The sequence below is a fragment of the Canis lupus genome, chromosome 2, assembly GCF_003254725.2.
Source record: "Canis lupus dingo isolate Sandy chromosome 2, ASM325472v2, whole genome shotgun sequence".
Classification (NCBI taxonomy): Eukaryota; Metazoa; Chordata; class Mammalia; order Carnivora; family Canidae; genus Canis; species Canis lupus.
In genome coordinates this window covers 21,324,954-21,343,199 of record NC_064244.1, presented here as the reverse complement: position 1 = coordinate 21,343,199, position 18,246 = coordinate 21,324,954, and the positions used below count along the sequence as shown (strand labels likewise).

General features: G+C 49.5%; 1 protein-coding gene and 2 long non-coding RNA genes across 21 annotated transcripts in view; 2 read left to right on the top strand and 1 right to left on the bottom strand.

Annotated features, from left to right (window-relative positions):
- Window positions 1-18,246, bottom strand: part of FRMD4A (FERM domain containing 4A) — a 751,487-nt gene that overhangs the window by 68,564 nt on the left and 664,677 nt on the right. The window lies entirely within an intron of this gene.
- LOC112658801 (uncharacterized) lies at window positions 2,225-3,901 on the top strand. Its single transcript, XR_003135975.3, has 3 exons — window positions 2,225-2,410; window positions 3,339-3,499; window positions 3,742-3,901. It is a non-coding gene; the product is annotated as an uncharacterized LOC112658801 (long non-coding RNA).
- LOC112658800 (uncharacterized) lies at window positions 5,981-17,078 on the top strand. Of its 3 annotated transcripts, none has more exons than XR_007405690.1 (4): window positions 5,981-6,144; window positions 7,060-7,174; window positions 8,169-11,744; window positions 11,956-12,394. It is a non-coding gene; the product is annotated as an uncharacterized LOC112658800 (long non-coding RNA). The 3 variants fall into 3 exon arrangements; XR_003135974.3 differs by lacking the exon at window positions 11,956-12,394 and having other exon boundaries at window positions 8,169-8,837; window positions 9,727-10,525; XR_007405687.1 differs by having other exon boundaries at window positions 5,983-6,144; window positions 8,169-17,078.

Sequence of the window (18,246 nt, the reverse complement as noted above, 5' to 3'; positions counted from 1 at the left end):
CTGAGGCAAGTGACAGCATTTCCTTGAGCTTTCTAACATCTCACCTGGGCACTCTGTTTGAAGCCCCCTCCCACTGGGTGGAGAATCCCAGAGCCCATGCTCAGAAGGGTCGGTTCCCTGGCCACCTCCTCCCTCCCACTCCTTGGAAAGCAGAAGGCAAGGGCAACCTCCCTCAAGGTGCTGCGGAGAGCCGCACCTCTGCCCACTCCCGGCTCCGCTGTGGTCCCTTTGTCCTCCCGCTCCTGGCACTGACCCTGGTGGCGGGTTCCTAGTGTCTCTAGCATGCTACATGCTTGTAGACATTTTCCAACAAAGGGCAGAGCAGGGGCTTTACCTCAGATCTAGTATAAGCAGGGAGTTTGTTTGCAAATCAAACATTAGGAAGGGAGGGTGGGAATGAGGTCAATGAACGGATAGGCTTTTAGGACAGAATTGCATTTGGGCATTAGCAGGGTCCTGGGACCCCAAGAGGTGGTGTTCATGCAGGAACACTAGCCTGGTCTTTTTCACCTCGTATAGGGGGAAATGGGAAGGGCTGGGGTCAGGGTACGAAGGCAGTTAAACATCGCTCCACCTCCCCTGACCTCTCTGTGCATCCAGGCAGCTGTTGGCCACGAGGACCTTTACCCCTTGTGGTAACTGCACTGTCTCTTCATGGAGAGCTAGGTATTTCTGCCCCCAGGCCCTGTACCCCACAGTTTAGAGGCCCAGCCTGCCAACCCCTCTACTCTGAGGCTGACAGAGTACAAGCAGAGTACAAGCTGACATCTTCCAAACGGATGATGCTCGACCTTGTATGCTCTTTGTAAACCGGGTGCACTGGGCTCTGATGTGCTGGTTTTGGAGGCGGTCCCAGCTCACCCAGCTGTCTTAACCCAGCTCCCAGCTAGCTAAATCTGTCAATGTGCTTTGTGAATCCACATAAAGACACATCACTCACACAGACACACACAACCATCATTATAGTTCAGCTAGTTCTCTTATGATTTTGCATGACTTCTATGGCCAATGAGGCCCATGGAGCTAATTAAAAGCTAACATACCGGTTTATCAATAATCAAAGGATTTATTAATTAATACCTAGCAAATCAAGGCCTTTCTAATGCACCTGGGCATCTTTAAAGCTCTGCAAACATCTCTTCTTTGATCTCTTACCATCTCCCAAGAAGAATGAGTGGGAAATTGTCTTCTTGGGGAAAATGAGGCCCAGAGAAATTAGGGGAAACTGCCTTAGGCCACACAGCATGTTGGTGAAGGAACCAGAAACGGGAGTCAAGGGCACTTGGCCCATTACTCTGTGCTCCTTTCCACCTGGGCCCACCAATTAGTGGGAACAGCTCTCACTCACTAATGGCTGGTTAACTTTATGAGTGGAATGATTTTTACAAATGAGCAACAACGTGACTGTAAGTAGGAAGCAAAGAATCAAGTCTTTCTAGCCCCACACAGAGGCTTTTCATTCTTGTACTACTACCTCCTTCACCTCTTAGAGACCTGGGCTTCCCTGGCTTCCTCTAGAGCAAGGTCTCTGCGTGTTGCGGCTGTCAGTCAGGGACTCACAACCACCAAGAACCAGGAGTGAGGACAGCCTTAATAGTTTGGGCTTGCCCCAAAAACAAATAGTTAGAGAATCACCACTGTGGGGACCGCGCCTGGTACTTGACTCGGATTTGCAGTTTTGACCAAGATGTGGGATTCCCAAGAGATCATGGGTTCTCTACTCCACTTTCCAATGTAGAAAGCAGGAGATGGAAGAGGTTTCTCCATGGAAAGCCAACAAGAGTGGCTCATAAATACTGCCTTTGAGCCCTCAGTGCAATGGGGTTCACTATAAACAATGAGCAGACCTGGCTACTGGATCCTATTAGCAAGTCTGCTGGATTCCCACATCCTGTGTATCGCAGAGGGTCAGGGCAGAAAACAGCTAATGTCACCGCCTCCAACCCCCCAAGCCCTGCTCTTTCTGAGTGGGGGAAGGCATGGCGGGGCCAAGTGTTTACAGAGTGCTGGAACAGCACACGGGCTAGTGGGCAAGCTCTCAAAATGATGCGGACATAAAGGCCTGACAGGAAGCTTGCTTTCGTGGCTCTGATTCTTGACCAGGACTTCAGGGAGCCGGTCTTCCTCCTGTCCCTGAGGCTGAGTCACCAAGCCTCTTAATGACCTCTGAGTAACTTCCTGCTTCTAGTGGGGGGGGGGGTGCCACTATTCAGAATCCCAGCAGCCATCTGCTCCAGCATCCCCCTTCCGCAGACACAGCAAGCTCAGTGGAGAGAGGTTAGGGGGCTGGCAGAGGTTGAATAAGTAACTGATGTCAGGACTCATCCTGTGACTGGGTTGTCCTGGGCTCTTCCTAACACACCAAGGAGACCTGATGATGAGTGAGAACGAAGTCGCCGCAAGCCGATGGGTAAGGACATGATCAGAAATGATCCCTTCTTCAAAGGCAGTGTCAAGATCCTGCATGCTTTCCAAACATTAGCAAAGAGTTCTCTTATAAAAGGAATCAGACTCACAGCCAGGAATAATCCCCCAGCTCAGAACGAAACACACAAACTACAAAACTCACTTCCTTGTTTCATTTCTGCTCTGTTCACCTTCTAGAAGCAGGGCTTGTCACTCACAACACTTGGTGGGCTGACACATATGACAGGTTTCCTGTCTTTTTTATTTTATTTTTTTCAACAGCAGTTGCATAAGTATTCAATAGATGTTCCTCTATGCTAAAGAAGAAAGCCGAGGCCCTGGGATTTTAGGCCACGTCGAATCCCTACCCCCTTTCCAATCTTTCAAGAACTGAGTGTCTACTCTGTGCCAACCCACGCTAATAGGAAAGGGGAAGGACAGGATGCCTAACGCATGTTTATATTCGTCAGCAGCTCACAATCTAGCTAGAAAGACAAGCCAGACAAAAAATAGACTGTACAGCAATGATACGGCAACGAACTTCGTGATGGAGCTCAAAATCCTCAGGAGGGAATACAGGGGAAAGGAGAAAAAAGGAGTGGGAAATATCAGAAAGGGAGACAGAACACGGAAGACTCCTAACTCTGGGAAACAAACTAGGGGTGGTGGAAGGGGAGGTGGGCGGGGGGTGGGGGTGACTGGGTGACAGGCACTGAGGGGGGCACTTGATGGGATGAGCACTGGGTGTTATTCTATATGTTGGCAAACTGAACACCAATAAAAAATAAATTTACAAAAAAAAATCCTCAGGAGTTTGAATGTTAGACTCTTAAAACTCTACAGAGGCACCACGTTACCTTATTAAGGTAGTCTCATGCTTCTGCCTCAGATCATCAATATTCATGACCATCGCTTATTCTCTACTGTTTCAGTGTATCGCTTTTAGGAGCAAGAACTCTGGCTTGGAAAGTCAAGAGGCCTCATGACAGTCCTGACTCTATGTCCCTCTACAGCTCAGCTGCCTTTACCGTAAAAGGAAGAGTGCATGTGTGCACACGTGTGGGCATTCCCACACACTATGCATGGGGTAAAGGTCAGTACAGTAAATCCAGGGTGTCATACTGCTACTCCTTGGAATTTAAAAATAAAGTTGCTTGTCTTCACCACCTCCTAGTTCTGGGAGACCGTACAGAATAGCACTGAATAAAAGCATGGTTTTCACAACCATACTGTCTACCGCTTCCTGGCTGTGTTCTGGCAATGTCATTTCTTTGGGTCTTATTTTTCTCATCTTTGAAATTCTATGACTAATAACCAGTTCTTTTCTTTTCACAGAGCTGTTGTATCAATTACTGGATATAAAATGCTTAAAACAGTGCCCAGGACACAGCACTCAAAAAATATTAGTGATCATCATGTTCTCTCCATTCCATCGTGGACACACCAGGATTATTTCTCATGTCAAAATAAAGCTCTGGATACCTATTAGCCTAAAGTACAGGTTATGTAATTTTTTTTTTTTAAAGAGATGGTGAAAATGGTGCCATGGGCATTTTTTTTTTTTAAGGATTTTATTAGAGACAAAGAGTAAAGAGCATGAGCAGGGGGCAGATGGAGAGGGAGAAGCAAACTCCCCACTGAGCAGGGAGCTGGACACGGGGCTCCATCCCACGACCCCAGGATCACGTTCTGAGCTGAAGGCAGATGCTTAACCCACTGAGCCACCCAGGTGCCCCTGCCATGGGTATTCTAAAAACATGTTTTGAGTTCCTTGGAGTTTTCACAATTCAAGCATAAGCCTAAGTGGGCTCTTGTTCCCTGCCCTTCAGCTGGTGTTTGCTATATTCCCTTTGGGCTCCTTGGTTCTAATTATTTTCCAGACGATTCCCAGGTTCACTGCAGTTTTGACCAGAGCCTATTTTGACCATTTACCTACTAAACTTATTATCTCAAAACATTCACCCTGGGAAGAAAGCACCCTGCCATAATCCAGCTCAAAATTACATGGAACAGGGCAGCCTGGGTGGCTCAGCAGTTTAGTGATCGGCCCAGAGCGTAATCCTGGAGACCTGGGATCGATTCCCACATCGTGCTCCCTGCATGGAACCTACTTCTCCCTCTGCCTGTGTCTCTGCCTCTCTCTCTCTCTCTGTGTCACTCATGAATAAATAAAATCTTTAAAAAAAATTACATGGAATGGGCTACACTGGGGAGCAAGTCAGGCCCCCCAAAACAGGGAAGCCGTGTTCACAGACCAGGAGCTTCCAAAGTGAACAGGAGGATGGCACTGAAGGAGGGCTCCCTGACCTCTATCTTCTTCTGAGAGGGCCACATACCCAGCAAGGAAAACAATGGCTAATTTTTCTCAGCAGCCAGACGTAATGGAATCAAGATGTCCCTCCGGCTGGCTGCCTACTCCTGTCAGACTCCACAAGCTCTACACTGATTTGGTTAATTCAGTGACAGATGCCCAGAGCACCAGGCCTTGACCCTTTAATGGATGACCTCTTTTTAACCCATCAGGAACCTCTTAGCTTCCTTTGGCTTAAGAGTCATTACTTGGGGCAGAGAAAGAAGGTCAACAAGTACTTAACAGGCCCAGAGAAACAGGGCACTTCATTTTTCCCCATCGGACTATACTGCCTTTTATTTTTCTCTTTGGGTGGGGTGGGGGGAGCTCTATTACATTCTTGTGCGTACTCTGGTCTTTCCGTATAGAAAGATCTTACCATAAGCTTTGGCAAATGTAAAAAACCTTCAAGAGAAGCTGAACGGGTTTTTCCCTTATCCTTGGTCTCCTGTTGGAATTTCTTCCCCTTAGAGTGTGCCCCTGGGGGATGCATCAGGGTTAGTGTTGAATGGAGAAGCTGGCCAGTGATTCATGATAACTGGGTCTAGCTTTTTAAAACTTATTTTTGAGAGAGAGAGAGAGAGAGAGAAAACAAGTGCACAGGAGGCTGAGCTCGAAAATGAGTTGGGGGAGGCGGAGGCAGAGGGAGAAGCAGACTCCTCACTGAGCAGGGAGCTCAGATGTGGGGCTCCATCCCAGGGCCCTGCGATCATGACCTGAGCTGAAGGCAGATGCTTAACCAACTCAGCCACCCAGTCGCCCTAGCTTTGTTTTTGTTTTTAAAGCAATGAGCTCTGTGGCCCAGTTTCGTGTAGCTCAACCTCTTTGAGTGCCAGGCTTCTTTTGGAAAATCTTCAAAGCTTGGCAGGGTGGTTGGGTTAAATAGGCGGTGGAGACCGAGGGGTGCACTTGGGACAATGAGCACCAAGTGATGTATGGAAGTGTTAAATCACTGTATTGTACACCTGAAACTACTATTACACTTTATGTTAACTAAAATGAAAATAAAACTTTTTAAAAAAAAAAAGCCCTTCAAGGCTAATCACACCTGCCCTGACTTACGTCAATGGGATGCTTTCACACAGGGATTTAATGAGACATCTGGCACATCTGGAGGGAAAAGGAGGAGCATTTTCACCTGCAATGGCAAAGACCTCTTTCTGGATTGCTGTGAAGGTTTTTGTTTTGATTGCTTTGGGGAAAATCTGTATTTTATTTTGGAGGGGGAGAGGCTGGTAGTCATCAGTCCTCTTATGCCTGGTACTCTGTCCCAAGGTATGGCATCACAGTGACCCTGGATTCCACTGGTGAAGGCCATCGGAGTCCATGGAAGATGGGGACAGGATGGGAAAGAACGGGTTGGCAAGTGGCTCTCCATGGAAAGAAAGGTATACTCCCATAACTAAGCCCGTTTAAGCAAGCTAAAAAAAAAAAAAAAAAAAAAAAAAAAGCCGAAATGACAGTCCTCTACCTTAAAAAAATTTAGTAAGGCAGCAAAGGCTCTTTGGGAATAATTAAGAGCAGCTTGTGTGCATTTTAAAGCACCTAGTCCCTCAAGAGTTGGCTGATCCCACTGGGAAGGGTAAGGTCTTGCAGACCAGGGTTTTTGCAGGTTCCAGGAGGGAGGCCACCCGCCTGCCGCTGGGACCTCAGGTGTGAGCTCCAGGCTTTCCTGGCTGGAAGGGTCTCAGAGTGATGTGGCCAGGCGGGCACTGGACCAGGGGTGGGCAGGCTGCTTTTCAAGTCAGGCTGCAGCTGAGGACACTTGTGCTCCTATGGACAGGACCGCAGCCAGGGGAGGCCGGAGACTGCCCCACTTCAGCCAGACTGTCTGCTGGAGGGGTTGGGGCTGGGCGGCCATCCCCACAGCTGGGGCCCTGCTGGACTTCGGGGAGTTCTCCCTCCGGCTCTTGCTGGAGCAGTTTTGTTGCTACACCAATGTTCCTTCCCAGAAAGGGGGAGGAGCGGATGTTTCCTAGAGGTGAGGACTTCAACTCTAGGATTTCTGTCCTTCCAAAAGGACTGGTCCTATTTAAAACTTTTTTTTTTTTTAATCTCCTCTTCCTTAGATTCTGAAGTGGGCAGATCAGTTTGGGGAGCTGTGAGTTTAGAAGAGGTAGGGGGAGCCAAGGGAAAAAAAAAAAAAATCACACTTGGCCTCAGCAGCCTGCTCTAATCCAAGCTTTCTTACCGGACTCTTCCCACCCCCAGCAGGGCTAGTTCTCCCATATATTCACGTGCGTACTTCTGCCCAGTCACCATCCTGTATCACAATGGTCTTTTATACCCTCCCCCCCCCGAAGGTCTTCTCTACCTGACTACAAGCCTCCTGAAGGTACTTTCTTGCACCCAGCACCACGCCCAAGACATGTCAGGCACTCAACAATGGTCTGTTGAGAGAGTGAAGAGCTTTATGAGGTAAGTACTATGGCAACTGAAGCTCAGAGAGGCTAAGTCACTTTCTAAAAGTCACACAGGTGATAAATGATGGGAACTGGGATCTGAATCCTTATCTGTCTGCTCAAAATCCAGGCAAGGCCCACACAATGTTCTTCACAATGTGAAGAACCCCAGGGCTTGGACCTAGACATGTGATTGCAAGTAGATCTCTCAACTGTAAGGGATATGGCAACAGGGAAGTGGCAGTGAGGGCCACCCCGAGAGCCACAACCTAGGAACCGCAGCCCTTCCCCCTCTGGCAGCCCTGTCTGAGCTAAACTGTAGTCCACAGTCAACAGGCCCAAGCTGGAATTTGCCAGACTGGAGTGATTCCCACAACTCTTTCTGCCCACACGCTGCCTAAAATCTGCTTGAGCCTCGCTGTGAGGCTCAGCATGGGACCGGTTGCCCCCTCCCACAGGCACCCACATGGAGCCCCAAGGAGCCTGAGGGCCTCATGACACTGTTCTGGCTGTGCCAGCATTTGGTGTTCAACAGGCTCACACTTTCAGGAAGGTGAGGTTAGCCTGGGTTTCCCCTTAGAATCATGCTCATTAAAAAAAAACCCAAATCTTACAGAGCTCCTTAAGTATCGCATGGCTCAGCAAAACAAGCTGTTAAGTTCTCTCCAAGAAAAGAAGGTTACAGGAGTCAACAAACAGGGTTTCCCAGCATAATGCTTCCTGCCCATGAAAGAAAAGGCATCCAGACTTGCCATCACTGCTCCACGGCCCACAGGATTCCTGCTATGCACTCCTGATGGCCAATTACTGTTAGCTTTTTGGGTCCTTTTGGTCCAAGAGACAAAAAAATAAAATTAAGGGATGGCTCAGATGGAAGGAATTTCTTATGCTTTTCTTCTTTCCATCAACAAACACAAGCTGTGAAAAGCTCTGGTGCCTCCCCCTCCTCCCTTCCTCTTGCTTATAAAGGGCTCAGGCTCAGTGTGGAATCTTCAAACCCTTCCTTACAGGAACTACATACATATCCTGATGTCGATGAGGCCACTGCACACAAGCACATGAAGACATCCCCACAACTGGCAGTGGGCACAACAAGCTAATACTTGGCTCTGCTTTTATTTATTGAGCAGCTATTTATGAAGCATCTACCATATATCAGGCGTGGTGCTAGGCAGCACACATATGGTACTGGGAAGAAAAAAAAAAGAAAGATCTCTACATTATTCTGAGGGGGGAGGTGGACAAATCAATAAAACTATGCAGTAAGGAAGTCAGAAAAAAACAGGTTCCAAGGACAAAGGCAATAGGACAGGGGTTGCCACTGTTAATAAGGTGGTTGGGGAATGCTCACTGGAGCCACAATGAAATCTTTTCAGAAGGAAACAGAGGGCAGAGATAAACCTTATGAGAAAGTGTGACAAATGCAAAGGCCCAAGACACCACTTGTGCGTGTGTGTGTGTGTGTTTGCTACATTAATGCAGAAGACAGGGAAGGAAACGTTAGAAGACAATGGAATATTCTTCAGCCATCAAGAGGAATGCAGTCCTAATTCATGCTAAAACATGGATGACCCTTGAAAACACTCTTCTAAGTGGAAGAAGCCAGACTCAAAGGATACAGATTCTAGGATTCTACTCACATGAAGTGTCTAGGAGAGGTGAATCCACATAGACAGAAGGTAGGTTCAGAGTGCCTCGCTCGGGCTTAGGGATGAAAGGGGAGTGACCAAGAGCTCCCTGTGGCTTTTCTACACTTTGGGCTGGTAAATCCTAGATTGAGTCAATCACGAATCACAAGATGCTCTTTGGTTAAAACTTCCTAAAGTTAAACTACCTAAAAGGAGCCAGCAGTTTAAGATAAAGGCTCGCTGATCCCTGAAGGCATCCCCTCTCCCCATAAGAGGCACCCCCAAGCCCTGTCGGAGGGTTCTCCGACCAGGGCCCTCCTCTTGGACCTGCTGGTGGCCTCTGCGGATGACACCTGATCTCTCCCTGCCTGGCAGCTCTGGGCTGTCAGGGGGAAGGCATCTCGGAGCAGTGTTCTCTTCCCCTGTTGCATGACCTGTAGCCTTCACGGATTGGCTGGTGAGAAATCTGCTCAGTGAGCTGCATTTTATGGTTTTCCAAGCCGCACAGCTGCAAGCATAAAGTCAATGATGTACTTAAACATATACATGTGTGCAGGCACGCAGGGGCAATTCCTTCAGATGGGGCTCCTAACACCTCCCACAGCCAGGACTCGGTTTTGGTTTCCAGTGTAACAAGAGGCCTGGAGAGATGGGCATCCAGAGCCCCTCTGGCTCTTTGCCCTCCCGATAAAAGGCAGGAATAGAACATTCGGCACAAGGAGGCTGAATCTGTTCTGGTCAGGGGGAGTCCACGGGCCACATCTGATGCTAGCATATACTTTCTAGAATGATGATAGGGACCCCTGAGGAGACTTGTAAAGCCCCATGGAGCCATCAAGAACACCTGCTGGCAATGCTAGAAAGGCCTGGGTGGTCGAATACTCCAAGATTTCACCGGCTGGGGCTCTCTGGAGTCACCCCACTTTTTGGGTCAACACAGGTTTGTGATGAGCTGTGTGCTCTCTGGGGGTGACAAGACCACAGCAGAACCATGGCTCAGGATATGGAAGTGGAAGAAGCACTGGCTGAAGCTTTGAAACGATCTTTCTCATGAGGAGGACTGGTAAACAGACCACCCAGTGGTGGAAGCTAAGAGAAGGGTCAAGAGCAGTCTCAATAGGCTAGCCCGAGTCCCGGTCTGCTGTGATAACCCTGGTTGGTCTGATGTCACGATGCGATTGCTCACCAGTGTCCTCATTCATCATCTGAAGTTCCTGGTCTTGATATTAAAATCCTATGGTCACCAAAATACAAATACTCTGTGATCCCACTTAGATGAAGTTCCCAGAGTGGTCAAACTCATTGAAATGCAAAGTAGAAGAGGGGGTCCCAGGTGTTGGAGGGTGGGTTGTTGTCAAAGGGGACAGACTTTCAGTCTTGCACGGCATGGAAGTTCTGGAGATTGGTTGACGATGTGGATATACTTAATACAATGAACTGGAGAAGTAGAAAGTTTCCATTGATAAAGTCTATGTGTATTTTTATTACAATTAACAAATTTAAAAAAGTTTTAAAGCCTTATAGCTTAAATGACTCTGGTATTCCTCATCTTCAATTGAGGCATAAAATATTTAGGGACACCTGGGTGGCTCAATGGGTTAAGCATCTGCCTTCGGCTCAGGTTGGGATCCCAGAGTCCTAGGATCAAACCCCAAGCGGGCTCCCTGCTCAGCGGGGTGTCTGTGTCTCCCTCTGCCCCTGCTGTACTTGCATGTGTGCTCTCTCTCTCTCTCTCTCAAATAAATAAATAAAATCTAAAAAAAAAAAAAAAAAAAAAAGCCAAAACACCAAACAGAAAGGTGGAAACTGGGGGAGATGTCAGGGGGAGAGAGACGTGCTGTGAGCTTCCCCTACCTGGGAAGTGAAGTGGAGGGTCCCTTCTGCAAGCCTACTGAAAGAGAGCTCACTAGGGTCAGCAGGAGAGCTTGATGGGTGCTTCCTGAAGTTTGGGCAACCAAAACCTCCTGCCCAGCTCCTACCTGCTCAAGAAATCAAAACAATGAGAAGCACGCTGGCCAGGTGAGGGGGGGAAGGGAGGAGATGTCACTTTAAGCCAAGCTTGGAGCTTTGGTGGTTGTTAGAAACGATTAGACGCTCTAATTACTTAATGAAGTTAATTCTGCTACTCAAAGTGACCATGAGACTTTGTATTTATTACTTGGAAGTGATCAGACAAGTCCCAGGCCTGCCCCTGTTTTTATCTAGGGAAGAGCACATTTTTAACAAACAGTGTGAGATAAAAGATATTTGCCTTTTGAGAGTCCCAGGTGATCAGTGTTCTTGTTAGACTAGCAAAGCCTTGGGTTTTAAGCTGGAGAAACCAAGTCTGTTGGTAAGTCACTATTGGCTCATGGTTCCTTTTGAAGTGGCTGGGGCTACTGGACACTCCTCTGTGGAGGTCTGGGATCCAACCACAGCGTTTGGTTTTGACTTGCTTCTTCAAACTGCATCCAAGGTCAGTGGGGCTCCCCGAGTAGTGGGAATCTGTTTCTGTGACTTATTTAAAGATGGTCAGTCTCCAGGGGGCTGCTGGCCTGTCTGGTTGGGTGTTTGTGTGTTATAAATAGCCAGGGTTGTGTTGGACTCCTACTCTCCACACCATCAATGTGGGTGTTTATATGGCCTCCCTCGTGCTGTCACATGTGCCCGTCTGCGTCAGGAGGACAAGAAGCCTGAGACCAGGCACTACTGTGGGAAGTGGCTGAGCCCTGGGAGACCTCACGCTTCCCAAAAGGGACAGGTCCTTTCTAGCTTTATGATGAGCTTGCCCCTTGTTTCATTCTCTTTAACTGTCTCTAGTCTCTTAATTCTCCTCACCTCAAGAGTCCCGATTGTCTATATTAGCTGCTTCGCCGATGAGGAATCAGTGGCCCAGAGAAGTGACTCGTCTTGCAGCACTGGAGCTATGACTCAGGTGTCTTGACCATCAGGCCAGCTATCTTCCTGCTACAAATAATGGTAGGGGGTGGGAGCAAAAGCATGGCACACCCAAAGGATTATGCCAGGCCTGGAGGTTAACCTCCCAAAACCAGTCCCCCTGGGACCATTTGGGTGGGATCTTTAGGACAGAGTGCACCCATGTCCAAGGGGTACCTCCAAACAGATCACCCCAGGAGAGATTTGGATCTGTCTCTCCTAAAGGAATCATCACATTCTCCTCCTTCTGTAGCCCTGCAGAGAAACTGCTCTCTTGTGACAGCTTCTTTTAAAGGACAATCCACCTGGATGGGGTGATGCTTTCATTTTCTGCTTATGGACATCATCTTCTTCAAGAGTGACAGTCTGACACCGGCATGAGTGTTGTGGGACAGTTTCCATGAGAACGCAACAAGAGACAAGCTGGTGTCCTTGAAGCTTTGGATAAGTCAGGACTAGGCTCCCACATGGCCTTCACAGGGACTTGTGGGAACAGAGGGACCATGGGTTCCCAGATCCAATAACCAAAAAAAAAAAAAAAAAATTAGTCCTCTTAACAAAGAGGTATTATTTGCTCTTCGTGGCAGTTCTGTCTCTCAAGCTCAGTGTAAAAGAAACTAACAATATTTGCTATGTCAAGGGCAACATCATTTTGAGAGCGAAAATAAAACTCGGAGATGTAAACATTCAAGATGGGGAAAATCAGACTGTGTCTCGTGGTGTAGAGTCTCCATTTCACAGACATAAAAAGAGAGGCACACAGGGTAAATAGGTCATCATGACTTTTCTGAATATGTTGGAAATTGAGTTAACAGCACCAAAATTCCTCTTTGGTTGAGATTCTGAGATTTTCTTTGGGCTGATGGCTTACAAACTCTTTTTTTTTTTTTTTCTTTAAAGCATAACTGCCCAAGGAGGGAGTTTGACTTTAACTTAGACTAGACTATCTTCACAATACCCGTCTGTGGAGCAGTTGTCCTCATGCTGTACGGTGTATCCGAATCCCCTTGAGGGCTTGTGGAAACAGAATGCCCAGGCCCACCTTCTTAGTATCTGAATCTGCATGGCTCAGGTGGGGACGTGGGGTGTGCACTTCTCACGTGTTCCTGGGTGGATGCTGCAGGCCCGCGGCCACACTCTGAGAACCACGGCTGTGAAAGCTACAGCACCCTACTGATGCCTCTGCCTTTGGGACTGGAGGACTCATCCCCTCTTTGGGAATCGTCCTCCACGGTAGGGAGCCACCTTGCCCAAGGTCATGACCCCCTCCCTGTGGGTCACCTGCATTAGCGGTGGGTTGCCCCGAGGGATTAGGCTCAGCCCTTGGTCTCACGGTGATGGCTCCGATGGCCCTTGTGAGCTATAGAGCTTGGTCCAAGATTGCATCATAGCTCAGCCTCCCTCTCTGCATGTTCCTGCTTCCTTCCCCTTCCCCTTTGGCCTTAATCCCAGGGTACTTTCTGCCTGTCAATCCGGTTCTGACGCTCCTCTCAGGGAGCCCAGGGATGTGCCACGTCTTGTAGGGAGGGTCACTTAAATGTCACCTCCTTAGACCACTCCTGACCATCCACCCTCTCCTTTACTCTTCCTTACCGACTTGCTGTCTTCCTAGAATTGCATACTCTTGACACCGTATGCTGTAGGCTGACTTCATGTTATCATCTGACTGTCTTCCCTACCGGGTTGTATGCTCTGTGAGAGCAGGGTCCTCTCTTGTTCCCTAGAGCAATGCCTGGCCCACGACGGGCAGTTCTCAAGTGGGGACTATTTTACTGGAAGGGATTTCAAAGTCAACACCCTCTGCTGAAGTTCTAAAGCCCCAGCACAGTGCCTTCTGGTGACTGGTGTTCGTGTACAGGAGGAGAGATTGGGATTCCCAACCCAGAGAGAGTTCAGCTATGCCTAGCATTGGTGCTCTGGGAACAGGACATCTCGTATTGATGTTTTGGGAAGGGTGCCTCTACTTCCTTAGAAGACAACTGCTTTTTCTCCCCTTTCTCTTGGGGAGTTCAGATGGCAGACTCTGGTAACTCTGTATGGCTCTCACTCCCACCCCCACCCCCCATTACCCCTCCGGCAGGCCCCTCTCAGTGACCTGTGGCCAGAGTCTGTCACCTGCAGTCCCCTGCTCCCTTCTGGGTCTGCTCCACACGGAGGGAGATCTGTGAACCGGTGGCAACCGGAGGAGGTCCTCTGATCCAACACTGTGAAGGTACAAAGGCTGCAAAATGCTAAGAATGCTAAATGCATGAAGTGGGGTGTGGTGTCCAAGAGGGGACACAGTGGGATGAGGGAGGCACCCACCCAGGGCCTGCTGAGGCACAGGGCTCAGCAACCCGAAAATGAGTCAAGTGCATCCAAACAGAAGTTGAAACACAAGATCGGCAGTGCACTTAATGGATGCTTAATGCTGAATAATTGAAGCAGGCTAGCTCCCCTGGGAGTCAGTTCACAGTTAATGGAATATTTCCTGTAAATATTATTTTCTCTTCCTGTCTCATCATCAAAAATCTTTACTAATCTGAGGAGGTGACAGTAATGCATCAATTCCCTGAGCTAATGCCCCTGCTTCTGAAATACTCTCAGGAACTGTAGGAAGCTACACTGGCTGCTCAGGGACAGGGGCAGACCATTTACTCTGGTTCTTTCTCCTAATGTCTCAGAGGAGACCCCACAGTGCTCCTAATTGTGCATCTAAGTATACATAAAAGTGCCCCTAATTGCATATCAAATAAATAAGTAAATGCTGTCTGCTGAATGCGTAACAAGGAGCCCATTGCCATTGCTCCCCAGTGGGCGGATTTCATCAGATGCGGGCTGGCCGGTGGACTGCAGCCATAAGTGATGATGAGCAGATATTGAACATCCCTTGCGGAGTGGGCTCTGGAGCCATGTGTCTCGTGCTGTTTGTCCTCTAATGCTAACAGTCCCAGATACAGCCCGCAGGATGGATTACTCACACCTTCCTGGCGCCCCATTCAGAAAGACTTTTCTCTTGTAATTTATGATGGTCTCTGATGGTTCCATGGCTGGGGTGCCCGTGGGTCTGAAGAGCACAAACTACAGCAGCATGCAGAGAAGCAGCTCTGCGTGGCACCAGGGCAGGGTGGGGAGCGGAGTCCTGAGTGTGGGACAGCCTGGTGTCCCACCACCTCTGGTCCTCATGCTTCTAGGAAGGGACAGATTGTCCCACACATGTGGCTTTCAGACTCTCTCAGCTTTGCTCTCAGGGATGCAAAGTCCTCCTCAAAAATAGAGAACCCTTCCTATGTGACGGATTTCACCCGGCCTATTCATCTCTGCCCCGTGTGACCCCAGTTCTGAGAGAGGTAATAACCAATGCCTCCTCAAGATCATTTAATTTTCATTCAGATGTTCTCAAGGAAGAAAGAGGAAAAACACTTGCTCGTAGCAGCACAACTGCCTGACACCCATGGGACAGTGGATCCGCGGCACATTACCAATAACCCCTTTACACAGGGTTTACAGGCTGGCATCTAGCCTGTTTTTGGTGGCTTAGGTCTCTTTGCTTGGCTGTAAATGCAAACTAAGATGAAGCTTGACATTGAGTGCAAGTGCCTAAATGCCAATATGACCATGTTTCCTTATTCCCTGAGGTCAAGAGGACAGTAACTTCTGAAATCAAGAACCTCTTACTCAGGCAGGCCCCTTGCTATGCGTGCACACGCACATGTGCTAAAATGGACATGGCAGAGAGGAGAAGATGGGTAAGATCATCTCTGCAGCTGCAAGACTTTCTGACCACGGTAACCCTCCTTCCCCTCCTCTCACCAGCCCCAAAGCTATATAGTCAGATGCACGGACCCTGCTGTTCCTGTATGTGCATGCCAGGTTCTCGACTGTGCCCACAAACTGTCAAACCAACATGTGGGAAGAGAGGCGAGCTGAGATGGCCAGAGGGATATTTCCAAGGGTCACACTGTAATTTAGTTTGGACATCCTGGAGTTCAGGAGTGGGGAGGCAGGCATAGGGTGGGAGGGAACACACCCCTGGGGAAGAGGGAGAAGCAGAAGGGTCTATGGAGAGGTGGTGGTGGGATATTTAGGAGCTTGTAGCAAATTTGGATACCTAGCCTTGGATACTGTTTGGGGTGCTCCCTGATTTTTTCAAAATCGCTCATAAATATAAGCAAGGGCCCATGTTCTGGGATACATGAATGTATTGTAGATTTCTATTTTTTAAAAAAGATTTTATTTATTTGAGAGAGAAAGGGTGAGCGCAAGAGAGTACAAGTCAGGGGAGGAGCAGAAGGAAAGGGAGAAGACTCCCTGCTGAGCAGGGAGCCCGATGTGGGGCTTCATCCCAGGACCCTGGGATCATGACCTGAGCTGAAGTCAGATGCTTAACTACTGGGACACCTGGGAGCCCCTGTAGATTTCTATTTTGATTTAATTTGATGTGTGGATTTTTAAGTTTTTGGTGGGCTATTCTTCTGCACATGCAGTTCTAAAATACTTCTGGGGGCACCTGGGTGGCACAGGTGGTTGAGCCTCCAACCCTTGGCTTTGACTCAGGCGGTGATTTCGGGGTCCTGGGATCAAGCCCCGAGCTGAGTCGGGGGGCGGGGTCTGAGCTCAGCAGGGAGTCTGCTGTAGGTTCTCCCCCTCTGCCCCTCCCCGCTGCTCACGTGTGCATTCTCTCAAAATAAATAACATCTTAAAAACAATTTTTAAAAATACCTCTGAAGTTGGCCTTGAGCTTCTGAACATACACAAAAGCCAAAACACCGTTCTCAGGTGTCCTCACGTGTCTCGCTGCTCCTGACACGTGTGCCCTGAGGACCTGGACACGGCTCTTCTTCTGGCAAACAGCGGCACCTTGTATTTGGGGTTGTGCTTCTATAAGCTGGAGCCCATTTGTTTAGAAGGTTCAGGCAGCAGGGAGGAGCGTGTGAGCAGGAGGGGAGGTCAATGTTCTCTCTCCACTCCACCTGTCACGTCCTCCGTGTTTTACTCCATGTCTCCAAAGCCACCAGGCCTTCAGAGTGATGATTAAGCAATTTAGGGTAGACTCTGTGACCAGAATGGCGAAGTACACCCAACCGTGAGCTAGGGGTCCTGCCCATTTCTGGACAGCGATCAGCTATCCATACCCCCACCCCCTCTTTTGGGGGGCTCATATGGAAACACTTGAGTGGATTCTCACAGGTGGCTTCTGAGTTCCCCTGGCTGTGCTGCTGGTTTGCTGCTGCATAGCAGAGGATGCCCGCAGGCCCCCGGAAGGAAAGGCAGCAGGCTCACCCTGTCACTGCCTCTACTTGGACGCTGGCTCTCAGGATCGTGCGCCAGGGACGGCTGCTGTAACTGGGGCAGAGTGTCAGGCAGGGCCTCTGCTGGGGCTGGAGGTACAGCTGCTGCTGCAGAAGCGCGTCCAGGTGCGCAGAGCTGGGCGCCACTCCCGGTTCCCGAGCCCCGGTGGGGCCCGTGGGTGGAGCCCCGAGCGAGTAGCAGCAGAGTGGCCCCCCACCCCTGCGCCCCACGAGCTGGCCCAGCCTCGGGGCACTGCGGCTCCCCCCTCCGCAGATGCAGATGCACTTGCGGAGCCTGGCTGGCCCTGCCGGGTTCGGAAAGGGAGCACAGATGGCCCCGCCGGTCCTAACTCCAGCTGCACGTGGGAAGTGACCGGCCCGAGACGGGGGTGAGCTGGAGCCGGGTGGCTGTGGCACCTACACGTTCCAACAGTTTCATGCGAGTTTCCAATATTCAACGCAGACTAAGAAGCGGCGGCCCGGGGCACGGGCGAGGGGCTTCGGGCACTTTATGCACAGTGATCTGCGGGCATTAGCGTGCGCCTCCTTGCACACACAGCTCGGGAGCCAGGAGTGCACCCTGCATTCCCAGCGACTCACAAAACAGATGGCTCCTTCCCGAAGGTCCTGATTTTGGGGGAGGGAAGAAGGAACAGGCTCCCTGCCGTGTTCCCACCACTGGGCCTGCACCCTGGCTTGGGTTCGTGTCTGGTTTTCCTGAAGGTCCCACCCCATGACGTCTCTGCAGGCGCAGACAACCCTCAGGCTAATGAAACTCAGGCACCTCTCCCTCAGACCTGTTTTTGTTTTTTAAGATTTTATTTATTTATTCATGAGAGACAGAGAGAGAGGGGAGGGGGCAGAGACACAGGCAGAGGGAGAAGCAGGCTCCATGCAGGGAGCCCGACGTGGGACTCGATCCTGGGACTCCAGGATCACGCCCTGGGCTGAAGGCAGGTTCTAAACCGCTGAGCCACCCAGGCATCCCACAAAGGCCTGTTCTTATTTCACCTTCAGAATGTACATTAATCATTAATTTCTTTTCTTTTTTTTTTTTTGTACATTAATTTCTTAAAGAGGGCTCCCCAAATTACATCAGGGTCAGGGCCGTGCCACCGGGTCCCCCTCTGTCCCACAGTCAATGTCATGGTGGGGAACCCAGATGAAGTCTGCTCACAGCTACTGGAAATTCCTCTGGTGTGCCAAGTGTCTCTCCCTCCCCGCTGTCTGTTCAGCTCTGGTTCAGTTATGCTTTGGAAATTCTTCACACCCTG